Here is a 14,827-nt window from a genome sequence, read left to right as displayed (position 1 = left end):
AAACATATCCCATCAGAGGATAGGATTGTATGGTTTCCCACTGTCTTACCTCCCTATACATGGAAATGGAAAGAAAGGGATTAGTGCCCTTAGCTGCCTGATGAGTGAGAAGGGCCAAAAAGAGCTGGAAGAAATGGAGACTCTGCCTGGGAACCATCAAAGAAAAAAATGGGAAGCCCTCCTTTAGTTCCAGTGTCAGCTCTTAGAAGTTATAAAAAATGGAGGAGAGCTAAATTTGAGTGACATACCAATTTTCTCTTTGACACTTAGTGAGTGACACCCCACTAAGATGCCTGTCCCTAAGAATCCCCCAGAAAGTGGAATTCTTCGCTTTTTAAGCTTCATTTACACTATTTTTAAAAAATCAGATTTCTTAGAACTTTCATGAAGAATTATAGACACCCTAGGGGCCCCTGGGTGGCTCAGTCGGTTAAGGGTCCAACTTTTGGTTTTGGCTCAAGTCATGATCTTAGGGTTGTGAGCTGGAGCTCTGCATTGAGCTATGTACTCAGTGCAGAGTCTGCTGGAGATTCTCTTCCTCTCCCACTGCTCCACCCCCTGCTCTCTCTCCTTCTCTCTCAAATAAATAAATAAAATTTTTTTAAAAAGGAATAATTTCTGGGGCACCTGTGTGGCTTAGTGGTTGAGCATCTGCCTTTGGCTCAGAGCATGATCAGGGATCCTGAGATGGAGTCCTGCATCAGGCTCTCTGCAGGGAGCCTATTTCTCCCTCTGCCTATGTCTCTGCCTCTCTCTCTCTCTCTCTCTTCTCTCTGTGTGTCTCTCATGAATAAATAAATAAACTATTTAAAAAAAAGGAATAATTTCTATATCTTGGTATCTCTAAACAACAATGACAAAAAAAAACCCTCTCATCTTCCTTTTTCTCATATTTTTGCTTACATTTTGCTTTATCTCCAAAGAATTCAAAATTTATTAAGTAGATTAAATAACAAGCATTTAGGGAAACAGGGTTGCTTGTATCATCTGTTTTGTGCATCAAGATTTTTCTTCATCAGAAAAACAAATTGTCTTATGCTCTTTATTAGGGCTCCAGTATTAAAGGTGTTTCCCTTGAGGTGTTCATAAAGCACAGAAAGTTCAGATGAAAAATGCTTTCATTCTCAGTTACCCAAACCAAAGTTCAGACTTGTAAGCTTCTTCTTCAACATAGGGTGTGTTGGAATCTGAACTGGGACATGCAGCCAAGCACCCCACAGTCAAAAGTGCAGGGACAGCCTTTCTTCCTTATCCAGATACCACCACGAACCAGGAATCCACAAAAGAGACATGCCCTTTCCCCTGACAAAAAAAGAGAGAGATGACCTAAGAGATCAGGGTTGAGCAGAGATCAAAGCAGCCCTCGTTTTGAGGAGCCCAGCAACTCCCCAGCTGTTCCTCACAGAACATCATCAGCCTCTTTGTGAGGGCACAAGGGAAAGAGGTGAAGTGTGGGGCAGAGGATGGATAGTTCACTTCTTGCAAATGACATGAAAACCACTGGACAGAATGTCTATCTACCTATAACAACCTTGTTTGCCCTTAGTCTTTTTTTCATCCATAACTTGACAACCTCAGTGAAAAAAAATTATAAGTCACCCAAATATTTTAATAAAAGAGCAGACTTACAGTATTGGAACTACCTTAAACCAAATCAACATAGCAACTAGAAACCCCACTTCATCTTCTCCTTATAAAAAGACTTCATTCAAAAATCAATTCTTGAAAGTGGTTTTTATCATTAAGCGTTAATCACATTGGAGGGAATTTTCCTGAATGAATGTAAACTATCTATAAATTTCTACTACTTCAAATTTCTACTACTTCAATACAAATACAAATATATACCTACTACAGGTTTAATTATACTAGTTATATACACAGTTAAGGGTCTATTTTTGAAACTAGCTCTAAAAAAGAAAACACTCTTCTATTTTACAAAATACTAAATCCAAATGAGAGAATGACCCACCTAAAGAGTAGTTAACAGTTGTGTCTATATTATACCAAAATTACTATTCATTCCCAATGTCCCAAATTTTGGAGACATAAGCAAAGCTAATTATTATGAATAAATTAGCATTTGATAAAGATCATCTGCTTGGCTTCCCACCCTTTAGAAAGCCACGTATTTTTGTTTTATCCCTTAACAGTTTGATATTTCTTTGTTATATGTAAAAAATAGTGGGCTGTTGATGAGACTAATACACTCACATTTAGTTTTTTAAATATTTTTAACCTCTAAGACAAGTTTAAAAATGATCATTGCCATACATGTCAAGTGGCTGATCAGCTATGATATTTTGTCTTTGAGTGTGGTCCAAATATGGACTGTGTGAAGCCATGGTTATGCCCCATAATGGTGAAAGATAAATATATCCTCTGCTGTATTCTATAGTGGAAAAAGAAGTGCAGTCCCCCCTATTTAAAGGCAAACCTCGGGATCCCTGGGTGGCGCAGCGGTTTGGCGCCTGCCTTTCGCCCAGGGCGCGATCCTAGAGACCCGAGATCGAATCCCACGTCAGGCTCCTGGTGCATGGAGCCTGCTTCTCCCTCTGCCTATGTCTCTGCCTCTCTCTCTCTCTGTGACTATCATAAATAATTTAAAAAAATAAAAAAAAAATAAAGGCAAACCTCTCCTTACGCATTATCAAGTCTACATTTTTTTGTTTGTTTTTTGTTTGTTTCGGGGTAGAGTTTAGTGATCCATCAGTTCCATATAACACCAGTGCTCATTATATAAAATGCCCTCCTATTGTCCTTCACCCAATTACCCCATCCCTCCCGCCCACTTCCCTTCCAGCAACCCTCAGTCTTTTTCATATCGTTGAGTCTCTTACAGTTTGCCTCTCTCTGTTTTTTCTTATTTTATTTTTCCTTCCCTTCCCCTACATTCATCTGTTTTGTTTCTTAAATTCCACACGTGAATGAAATCATATGGTATTTGTCTTTCTCTGACTGACTTATATCACTTAGCATAATACACTCTAGTTCCATCCACATCATTGCAAATAGCAAGATTTCATTCTTTCTGATAATATTCATATATATATTCCCATATTTTGGCAATTGCAGACATTGCTGCTATAAACATTGGCTTCTGGGAGCTTTAGAGCCATCTCTTATTCCAGCTCCACCCCCACCCCACCCATGTACCTATACAAATGTCCAAATCATATGAATGTCTTTTTCCAATGCTCAACTACTATTTCGTCTTTTTCCTCCCTTTATCAATTTTTTTTAAAATCTACACTCTGTCTCCACTTTCTCATTTATCCCAACTCAATCCTTACAATTTGACTTCAAAATCCACAACCATAAACCAAAATGTTCTTTTCTTAAAGACACCAACATGATCAAATCCACTATCCCCTTCTCAGTCCTCTTTCCCATTAACTTTTCTTCCTATCTGAAACTGGTACTTCATTCCATTCTTAGGCTCCTCTTTTGCACTGTCCACCAGCTACTCTATCTGAATCTACTTTCTACTACATCTGTTTCTTTTATGTGCCCCATTTTCTCCTATTGTCCTCTAAATAAAGGCATTCTGCATGGATCAGCCCTTGAACTTATCTTCCTGGGCTTCGTTCCTACAACAATCCTTTCTGGACAGAAGATCCTCAAATGTGCCAGTTCTTAGCTCAGCTCCAAGTCCAGGTTTCTCTCTTCTTCCTAGATATCTTAACCTATATGCATTTTAAACCCAGTATGTCCAAACTGGTTTCAAAGTTCCTATTAAGCTTGTTCTTTTTTCCCCAGATACTAGGAGAGAAATCTAAGAGTAGTTTTTGGTTATCTCCCCTTTCCCAACTCCCACATTTAATTACTGTTTTATATATTCTTACACATTCCCAGTCTTACCCATTGTCTTTTATCTGAATTGTTCCAAATGCCACTTGTAGATAGTTCCACATATTCAGTCTCTTTCTCTTCTGACCCCTAAAATATCCTACACACTGTTTCCAAACTAACCCATTAAAGGATGGTTCTTATGGTGTCATTATTCTGCAAAATGAAGCCCAAATGTCTTAACATGTTGTTCAAATCCCCACAAAATGCCTCTGCCTTTGTTTTTTTTTTATTTTTTTATTTATTAATGAGACGAGGGAGAGAGAGAGGCAGAGACACAGGCAGAGGGAGAAGCTGGCTCTATGCAGGGAGCCCGATGTGGGACTCGATCCCGGGTCTCCAGGATCAGGCCCTGGACTGATCCCAGCGCTAAACCACTGAGCCACATAGGCTGCCTCTGCCCCTGCCTTTATTACAATACACCTACTCATGAATCTTCTACTACAATAGTACTGGATGCTTCAACCGCTAGTGTAACACTTTGCCTTTGTTCATGGCTACTATTTCGGCCTGAAATGTTCATTAACTCCCAAACCCTTTCCACCTCTTAAATCTAAAGAATATTTCAATTTCTATCTCTTCCATGAAGCCTTCCCTGTTCTCTTAGAATTTTCCCTTTCTTTGTGAGATTTAGAACTCTATTCCAATAAGGTAAATAAATGTCTTTCATAAGCTGACAAGCGTGTGTAGAGATTCTGTTTTATGCCAAACACTACATTCAGGATACAGAGAATAGCCAGTCTCTGACTTTGGGAAGCTTCTGCTCATAGAGGAGAGAGAACACTTAGTATACTAAATTGTAAACATACGGGTGCCTTTCTGTACTAGAGATTCCCATGCAGGCACAGAGAAGGAACACTTAACCCAGTATGGGGCATTAGCATGGCTTTTCAAAGAAGCAACACCTGACCTAAGTCTTGATAGAAGATGGGGCAAAGATGGGCATGAAGTGCATTTCTGAAATGAAAATAGCATATAGAAATTCATGAGAGACCATGTCCCTTTTCAAGAACTTCAGTTAAATCAGTTGTCTGGAATTTAAAGTGCACTGGAATGGTGGGACACGAAGCTAAAGACGTGGGCAAGACCACATTGCAAAGAACCCTGAGTGCCTGTATCACTTGTCCATCACCACAATGGTACTGCATAACAAATCATCCTCAAACTCTGTGGCTTAAAACAATAGACATTTATATTTGCCCATAAGTCTATGGGTCAGCAGATGGCTTTCCTAGTCTCTACCTGAGTCACTTATATGTCTGTAATCAAAAGTATGCATTGAGGAAGCACTTCAGCTGCTCTTCACTGAGCATTCTCACTGGCTCGCCATCAGCTGGTTTATTATGGCATTGGTTCTTCTCCACATTTCTCATACATCTCAAGTAGGTTAGCCTGGGCATGTCCTCGTGACAAGGCCGACTTGAAAAAGAAAATACACCCAATCAGGCAAGACAGCAAGAAGAAACACACATGCTTTTCAAGTCATTGCTTGCCGTTGTGTTCATGCATGGATGAGCCCAGAGTCAGAATAGAAGCTTGTCTCGGGTTTTTTGCCTTCCATGTTCCCAGCCTGGAATATGGTTGTCATAGATACCTACATGGCTCCTCAATCCTCTGTTCAAATGTCACCTTATCCGAACAACTTCCCTAAATACTCATTATGAATTAGCACTCATGACTGCCTTCGCACCCTATCATTCTCTATTCCTGTCTTTCTGAAATGTTATATATTTATTTGAACACTTCTTTATGATTTGCCCCTCCCACTAAACTTTAGGATCAGTGCAGCAGGAACTTAGCTGTCTTGTTCACTGTTTTATTATCACTAGAGCCTAGAATGTAGACTTGGTACATGGTAGGCTATCAACAAATATTTAAACCAGGTAGCTTTGCCCTAGCCACATTGCATATAAACGTTAAGCACAGGCTAACTCTGAAAGAAATTCGTTGAGTTTTATTCATCCTTTCTCTTTCAGGTCCATTTCTCAACACTACTCAGGATTTAATTTGGCTATGATACTAAGAAAGTTGAGGAAAGGGATCCCTGGGTGGCTCACTGGTTGAGTGTCTGCCTTCAGCCCAGGGCGTGATCCTGGAGACCGAGGATCGAGTCCCATGTTGGGCTCCCTGCATGGAGGCTGCTTCTCTCTCTGCCTGTGTCTCTGCCTCTCTCTCTCTGTGTCTCTCATGAATAAATAAATAAAATCTTAAGAAAAAAAAAGTTGAGGAAAATGAATTCTGCAGTATTTAAAAGGTATCAACTTTAGACATTTGCTTTAAAAAAGGGGGGGGGAGTCTTCCAGCCAAATTCCTAAATTAATGTGCATAAGAATAAAATAAGCTCGCCTAATCTCCCTCAAATCACTTGAGTAGTTCTGAACAGGGAGTGATGACACCACAAGCTTCTATAAATGCATGGCGGGCACTTGCCAACCTGATCTTTTAATACCGAGCAAGTGCCAGCTTCTAAGTATATATATATGTTAATGCTGTTTTCCAACATATCCACCTCTAAATCATCAAATTAAAGAATCCATTGAAACTCTTGACTCATTATCCAGGCTTCACCAAGCCTTGTCGACCCTCAAGGAGAAGGCCACAAGTCTGCTTTTATTTTTTTTTTTTTAAGATTTTATTTATTTACTCATGAGAGACACACAGAGAGAGGCAGAGACACAGGCAGAGGGAGAAGCAGGCTCCATGCAGGGAGCCCGACGTGGAACTCGATCCCAGGACTCCAGGATCATGCCCTGGGCTGAAGGCGGCGCTAAACCAGTGAGCCTCCGGAGCTGCTCAGGGCTGCTTTCAATGCCTGTGCAGGGCCACCTGGACAAGCACCCTCACATGCATTTCTGGTTTTTTTCATTCTGCCCTTTCTTTTATCATGATTTACTTTTCAGGTGTATCCTGCAGTATCTTTTAAACAGTATGCTAAGGACACCCCAGCATTTGATCATTTTACCAAATTTTGTAAAATGTATCGTTGCTGCAACTGAGTATATATACTGTTACTGAGGTCCGTTGGGATTCATCTGGCCAAGAGTAAAATATGCGGCATCATGGCAGATGAACAACAAAGATAGATTGTTTGGTTTCCTGAAACATGTAAACACTTTGTTCCATGAACATGAAAGGCATAATAGTAAGGGCAGCACATGGCCAAACCGGCCATTCCCCAAACACAGACATAGTGTGGAAAGACAGGCACATAAGTAGTGCTCTTGCTGGAGTTACTTTTGTGGACACCTAGAAATATTGTTCTCTCACCATGGAGATGGTGGTGTAGTTGGTTCTTTGAAGCCCTTCATTTGTGTAGCCAGTAATTCTAGCAGCTGAAAGCATATCACAGAAGATTGAGAACCTTCAATATTACCAGGGGCTTTACACTTGTACGGAAGACCCAGGGAGTACCTGCAGATTTTGGATATCTGTAGGGTTATCTGCATATACTCCCTCACACAGAATATGGAAAAGGGGGCGGCTTAATTTAAGGATGACGCTGCATCCCAGAGGCAATTTTCAGAAATGAGTAGTCAAAGTAAATTAGACCAACCCTAAATCTGATGTCTCTAACAGAGGACATTACATAATCTCAGAAGTTCTCCTTACTCTAATTTGTGCTTTGAGATGTAACTATCCCTCAGGGTGCCCAAAATAGGAGACTATGAGAATCAGAGCACTTAAAATTCCCCAAACTCTTCCTCCTCCTTCTGCTTCACCATCTTCCAACTAAATTATATCGGTAGCCGTGTTCCCTCCTGAAGGGTTGTGTCTGAACCAGACACGATGCTGGGGCCTTTTTGGAGATGCTTTTGCTTTAATAAATTTTGTAAGAGAAATACACGTGAGAGCTTCCCATCTCTGTCAATCATATAAATTTAAAATTAGGGCAGCCCCGATGGCCCAGCGGTTTGGTGCCGCCTTCAGCCTGGGGTGTGATCCTGGAGACCGGGGATCAAGTCCCACGTCAGGCTCCCTGAGTGGAGCCTGCTTCTCCCTCTGCCTGTGTCTCTGCCTCTCTCTCTCTCTTTGTGTCTGTCATGAATAAATAAATACAATATTTAAAATAAATAAATAAATAAATTTAAAATTATAGCACTTGTGAGGATCAGAGGTGATGAGGAGGGAAGAAAGAGGGGGGAGGAGGTAATCATGAATCGTTCCCCTGCAGCTGGCATTGCTCAGCAACAACTGTTCATGCAAAACAAAAGATCACTTCAGAAAACCAGAGATAGAGGCCAACAGAAAGAGATCATTATAATCATATTTTAGAGATCAAACAGCTTGAATTACATTTGCTGGAGCCTATTTAAGTTTCTTCATTGTTTGTATAAACATGACAATTTAACATAACTTCCTACACTATGTTAATATAATGACAAGCGTATATAATAGTATCTCCAGGCATCTAGCATCTGGCAGGTTTCTTATCTTCTACTTATCTTCCACCCTGTTGTGGATAAAAGATAAAAGATGTTCTAACACAGGGAGGCAGTATAGCACAGTGGTTAAGAACACAGCCTTGGCATCACAGCAGGATAGAGTCCCAGCTTTGCCTCTTACTGTTGCGTGACCTTGGGCAAGTTTCTTTACACTCTCCTAAGGCTCCATTTCCTCAACTGCTAAATGAAGGTTGACATTTACCTGCTTTGTGGTTATTGTAAGAATTAATAGAGATAATGTACATAAAACATTGAGCACAGGGGAGCCTGGGTGACTCAGTCAGTGAAAGGTCTACTTTCAACTCAGATCATGAACCTAACCCCTGGGATGGAGCTCAGAGCTCCACGCATCGTTTGTCCGGCTCCCTGCTCAGTGGGGAGCCTGCTTCTCCCTCTCTTCCCTGCTCGTGCTCTCTCTCACTCTCTCTCAAATAAATAAAATCTTAAAAAAAAAATAAAAGCATTGAGCACAGTGCCTGGGCCATACAGAGCACTTAGGAAATGTTTGCATTTATAATCAATAAATGGATGAATAAACAAATACTTTGTTTTTCCATTTAAACTGCCCACAGTCTATCCTTATCCCACCGCCAGTCTAAGCAAAAAAAGAGAGAAGTCTTGGGAAGTACTTGCAGTATGCTTGCCATGTCAGATTGCTAAGGGAGACTGAGACAACTCTAATTGGCTAGACCCAATGTTGCTATTGGATCAAAGACCTGCTACACAGCCTTGCTCCCTATGGAGGATTCGTCCTCTCACCCCCTCTCCCATGTCCCCAGCTGCACTGCAGGACTCCAGTCACACCACCATGCCTGTCCACGTGGGAAGGAAGCAGCCACCATGCCTGTCCACGTGGGAAGGAAGTATTACTTGTAAGTACTCAGGTAGTTCTCACTGGGAAGTAAGGATTACACAGCTTTTATGTGGAGACATAGTCTCCCGGGGCCAAAGCCCACAATGACGACAAGAAACAAGCAGGGGCAGTGGGGTGGAAGCCTTCTGAAAAAAAATTTGTCTTTCTTTTAATAGACAAAAATATGAAGTGTTGCTAGCTTTAGATCTTAGCTATTTCCCTAAGATGTTTACTTAAAGGTCTTACTTAACTTCTTCAAAACATCGAGAATGACCACATACCACATAACCAGAAAAAAGACAAGGGAACATTATTTATGTCTATGTAAACAATGAAATCAAGAAGGAATTTTACAATTACAGGTTTTCTTTGACAAAAGAACCAAAAGGCCTTCTGCCCACCAAACAGATTTTACAACTGCTTGGGCCTCAGAAGTGGGTGGTACCGTCAGTCAAAATGGCTTATAGACCATCTGAAAGTCTATCCACACCAGGGAAAACAAATCTGGTCACGTGCAAGATCCCGCTGCTGCTGCTGCTGCTGCTGCTGCTGCTGCTTCTAATGAGATTCTGTTAAAATAACGTTTTTAAAATGCTTCCTAAATAAATGCAGATTGCATTAACATAAAGGTATTTGCCTGTGTCAGACATTATAGAAGTGCTAAATGACCCTGAGCCTCACTGGCCTAAAGCCAAGAGAAGCACTTCACCCTGATAGAAATTATAGTGCTGTCATTGTGTTGTAATAAGCCTTCATAATGTGAAGCATTGTGTTTCTGCTAAGTCTTGAATAAAAAAAAAAAATAGAATCAGGGTCGGGTTTCCTTAGAGGAAGAGGAAGAAGTGTCCTTGCTTCCGTAGAAGAGGATATTTACTTGGTCTCAGGAAGTACACGCTTTGCTCATCTTTTTTAAAACTCCGTCTTTCAAAGAAAGCTATCTTTTGCTCAAATTTGAATTCTGCTTAAGTGCAGAAGATGTTGCAGTCTTTTCCTCCATAGATTTTAAGAAGTGCACTTATTGATGATAACTGGCTTTATACACAGAAAATCTAAGTGGAGGGAAGCAGTATTGGAAATGTGACACACAGATGACGCTGCATTTCCCTGAGCCATCTCCAGCAGGAAGTGCAGAAACCTGAACGAAATTTAGTGAGCAGTTCACAGGGTGTTCCTGCATTCTTAAGGCTCAACTGTTATGTGGAAAGTAGGTTCAGCCACCTATGCTCCAGTGTAAGAAGGCAAATCTGGTGAAAACCAATAGTGGTCCTAGGGCCAAGAAGGTGAAAGTAGGTTGTCATTTTAAAAGGTTGGTTGCTTGTTAGGAAAGAACAAAGGTCATTATAGTTCAACTTTTACATTTTCATTTTTTTGTTTTGTTTTGTTTTTTATTCACTGGAGTTGTATAACGTGATGCTTTGGGCTAGAGACTGCCCGACGTTGTTTTTTACCCTAACAAAATACTCTTATGGTTATTAATGCCTAGCCCAATCCTATTCATTCCCTATTTCAATACTCTGAGAACTTCTTTTAGTTTTAAAAACATAAATTTTCATCACTGACATATGTTCTAGATTGATTTTATTACAAGTCTCAGACCTAATCTCCGTTAACTTGGAGCTTTTGTTGGTGTCCAATCAAGAAGTTGAAGGCAAGCAATAGCCATTGACTTGTGTGTGTGTGTGTGTGTGTGTGTGTGTGTGTGTGTGTATCTGTACCTTTGAGGAAATAATAATAGTCATAGCTCCTTTTTATCAAGTGTGACCCTAAGCACCTTGCTAAAGGCTTTAAAACATAACCTCCTTTAATCTGTATGACACTTTTCAAAAGAGAGCCTTTTATCTCCATTTTACAGAGAAGAAAATTAGGATTCAGAGGAGTTAAGCAATTTGCCCAGTATCCCAAAGCTCATAAATCACAGCCAAGAGTTAAACTAGGCTGATTTAACATCCATTACACAATGCGACCTCCCAAGCCCTGAGTCTGTTTGCCCTGGGCAAATATTACACTTATATTTCAAAACCCAAGGAAAAAGAGGGAGGTGGAAGTTGCTAAATGGGGGGAAGCAAATGGAAAATTTTGTGGCTGTTTATTCATCCACAAAGTTTCCTGAGGTTCAGACACACTTTGTAAGATCCTTGCAGGGTGGTGGTACAGTTCCTCCCCTCAGGGAGCTAACATTTTAATTGAGAAAGCACCCAAGAATAAAAGTTAAAAATCAAATAAGTGCTTCCATAGACGTATACACAAATTATTGTGTGTAAGAACACGGAAGAAGGGATTTTTTTTTTCCTGATGGCTTGGAAAACAGTTGGAAAGATTTGTTTTGTCTACTAATCATTAAATAGCACATATTTTAATCTAGTCATTAGGAACATTTGACATTTGTTTGCCAAAAGTAATGAATATTAATTTTGAATATTTGAAGACTTTCAAGTCACTGAACCAAAAAATCTGCTTCTATATTCTCAAACGTTGTTGCAGCAATGGAAATTGACAAAATTTAAAAAGTAAAGTTTCTGGAAAGCAAACCGGTGACAGGGACCAGACTTCTAGGATTTTATCTACTTTCCTGATAAGTTCTTGAGTTAAAGATACATGCACAAGAATGTTCCCACCTTGCTTGTACCAATAAACTAAACAACCCAATGTCTGTCAACTGGGGATTCATTAAATTCTGATATATCCATATAATGGGCTATCATGAACCTTTACTCATTACCTGCACTATGAACCTGATACTCATTAAAGGAAAGAAAATCTCCATGACAGATGGTTAAGTTAAAAACAAAGTATACAAGTATATGGTATCACTTATATAAGTACACACACATATGCACGCACAGAGATGGATAAAATACATAGAGAGATGTCAAGAGAAATTTTAACATTTCTTGGGTGCCAGGATGACTTCATGTTTTTAGTAATTTTCTGTATGGCTTGGATTTTCTGTCTTACCCTATCATTTTTGTAATCGGAAAAGAAAAACAAGAAAACTACTTTATTTGGGGAAAAGGGGAATATGTCTCCTAGACTTACATCTCCTAAAATGATAGATTCTAGAGACAATATTTCAAAATATATTTCTACTGATGTAGTTGTAACTCACCTTGAACAAAACCTTTTCTCTGTCACATCGTAGATTGGAATTTGCTTTGTGGACTTGTCATCGTCAGAAAACCATAACCATGTCAAAGACAGTGGACATGCGGTTGGGCTTGGCTGTCTTGTTCTTTGATGCAGAGAGGCACAAATAGCCAAAGATTCTACTTAGTATATAATGCATATTCTAACAGGGAAAGCATAGGTCTATTCCTTTTATTCATGTCCACTCTCTAGGAATATAACTTTGAGGGCCTAAGATGATTCCACTGACTTGTAACCACGCTTCATACCAGAGAACCCAAGTAGCTGGAAGAAATATGCTGTATCTTTGCTCTTTTTTTCTTTTTTCTTTACTAGTGTTTCTATGTTTATAAACTAAATGACTAGAAGGTGCAAAAGGCATTTTCAACTTTGCGTGCATTGTAATACACACCTCCAAAAGCAAATCAACTATGGAAGTAGGCATTACAAACTCATTTAATCAACGCTATAAAGAAATGATATCATTTACTTTAGGTTATGCAAGTTAGATTGCTATGATGAAAGTAATCAATTTGCACAAAGATCCCTGGGCTGTTGTTTCCTCCTGTACAAAATTAGACCTCTTTCACGGCTAACAATCTAAGATTCTATTACTTACAAGTGTAGCAAATGTCCTCTTGGCGGTTTAAAAGTTTTATGGTTCTCAATAGATAACATTTCAGAATAGAGTTTATTGCAATTATGGGAGTGAGCTGATTATATGAGGAGTATGTGTTGGTGCTGCATTCCGTCATTACTAAAAGAGCACAATTATCAATCTCTCGAATATGGTTAAGAGGATTTGACGTCAACAACTTCATGCCAAGTGCTGAGACATAATAAAAACATATATAACTCAGTAATGAGAAGTGGAAGAAAATTATCAAGAGGAGGAGAATGAAGAGAAAAAAGTATAAGGTAACCCTCTCCGGTCCCTTCCCTCTTTGGGAGCTTTGTACAATCATTCAATAAACTTTACTGTCAGAAACTTTGCTATGCTGTCCACCACTCTTTGTCTGGTCTACCTCTTCATTCTTTGAAGCAGTGTGATTGAGAACCAGGGCACTAAAAGAAAAGAAAAAAGGGAGAGTTTTTAATAATGAAAATTATAGAAAAGGGAAAATTTTTAAAGTCTAATGAATTAAACTGAGAGGACGTAGCCAGAAAAGAGAGAACTAGTCTCTATAACCAAAATTATTACATGGAAGTTTACACAGTTTATGCTTTTAAATGAGTTTTCTGGGGCACCTGAGTGGCTCAGTCAGTTAAGTGACTGCCTTCAGCCCAGGTCATGATCCCGGGGTCCTGGGATGGGGCCCCACATCTGGCCCCTGCTCAATGGGGAGTCTGTGTCGCCCTTTCCTTCTTCCGTTCCCCCTGCTTCTTCTCTCTCTCTCTCTCTCAAATAAATACATAAAATCTTTTTTAAAAATGAGTATTCCTGGGCAGCCCCCGTGGCTTAGCGGTTTAGTGTGGCCTTCAGCCCAGGGTGTGATCCTAGAGACCCAGGATCAAGTCCCACGTCGGGCTCCCTGCATGGAGCCTGCTTCTCCCTCTGCCTTTGTCTCTGCCTCTCTCTCTCTCTCTAATAAATAAATAAAATCTTTTTTAAAAAATGAGTATTCCTAAATTGTCCCAGATCGTCTTGTCATTTAAACTATTCTTATCATCTTTAAACAAATGATATATCATTCACAAGTTCCAAAACAAGGAAAATCCCTAACTCTCATACACATTTCTGAGGTTAAAACCAAATCATTTTCTACAAAAGCATATAATTTCCAAGTTTTCCCAGGACCAAAATGAAAAGAAAGTTCTCAGACTCCCAAATAGTTTTGTTTACCCTTTCATAAATGTCACATGTTTGCATCTTTGGCAGTAGGAAATTTCTAAAAGTTTCTTCATCAGTAAATCCTCATCTCCCACATTTTCTTCTAGGACATAAAATAGAATAACTTTGTTAAATACTCTGAAAATCAAACAGAAAGGAAGTAAGTTGTTGCACCAAAGAATCAGCGGGCTGGGTCGATGGATCTGCCACTCACCCTGAGCATAAGTTTGGGCAATGCATGCAGCTTCTGAGCTCTACCTTCTCCGATTTAACAGCCTCTCCTTAGAATTGCATTCAAACCTTGAGTCCTAATGATCTTAGTTCAAATCCTGACTCTGCTACTTGCCAAGCACCTGTGAACTTGGAACTTTACTTAACCTTTTTTGAGTCTGATTCCTCATCTATGAAAATAGAACACGAATACCCACTCCACAGAGTACTTGTTGATAATTAAATGAGAAATGACATAATGTGCTTAGAAAACAACAGGTGCTTTCTAAATGCTAGCTCCTTTTCTTCCCGACTTTCCTTTTCTACACCCTTGTCTTATTTCTTCAGAAATATAATTTAATACTTTATAATTTTTTAATACTTTATAATATTTTTAAAGAATGATGACTTTACTTTTTTAAAATTTGGCTGTGAGGTATAATTTACATACAATAAAGTATGTGAAGTCCACAAATGAGACAATTTTTATATGTATACACTCCATGTAATCACCACTCA

General features: G+C 39.5%; 1 long non-coding RNA gene across 17 annotated transcripts in view; it reads right to left on the bottom strand.

The window, feature by feature from the left end:
- Positions 1–1,028: 1,028 nt before the first annotated feature.
- LOC119867938 overlaps positions 1,029–14,827 on the bottom strand; it is a 20,428-nt gene continuing 6,629 nt past the window's right edge. For 2 of the 17 annotated variants that reach the window (XR_005385255.1, XR_005385248.1), the window contains 4 exons: positions 14,111–14,201; positions 12,887–13,332; positions 12,251–12,373; positions 1,029–1,302 (listed from right to left, as the gene is read on the bottom strand). This is a non-coding gene — a long non-coding RNA (uncharacterized LOC119867938). Of the gene's footprint in view, positions 1,303–4,240; positions 5,269–7,110; positions 7,182–9,440; positions 9,714–12,250; positions 12,374–12,886; positions 13,333–14,110; positions 14,237–14,312; positions 14,559–14,827 lie in introns of those variants that run through there. The other 15 variants (XR_005385256.1, XR_005385244.1, XR_005385249.1 and 12 more) reach the window with 15 other exon arrangements.

This window comes from Canis lupus, chromosome 37, assembly GCF_011100685.1.
Source record: "Canis lupus familiaris isolate Mischka breed German Shepherd chromosome 37, alternate assembly UU_Cfam_GSD_1.0, whole genome shotgun sequence".
Classification (NCBI taxonomy): domain Eukaryota; kingdom Metazoa; phylum Chordata; class Mammalia; order Carnivora; family Canidae; genus Canis; species Canis lupus.
Note: the sequence above shows the minus strand (reverse complement) of the source record. Positions and strands in the feature narration are given on the sequence as shown.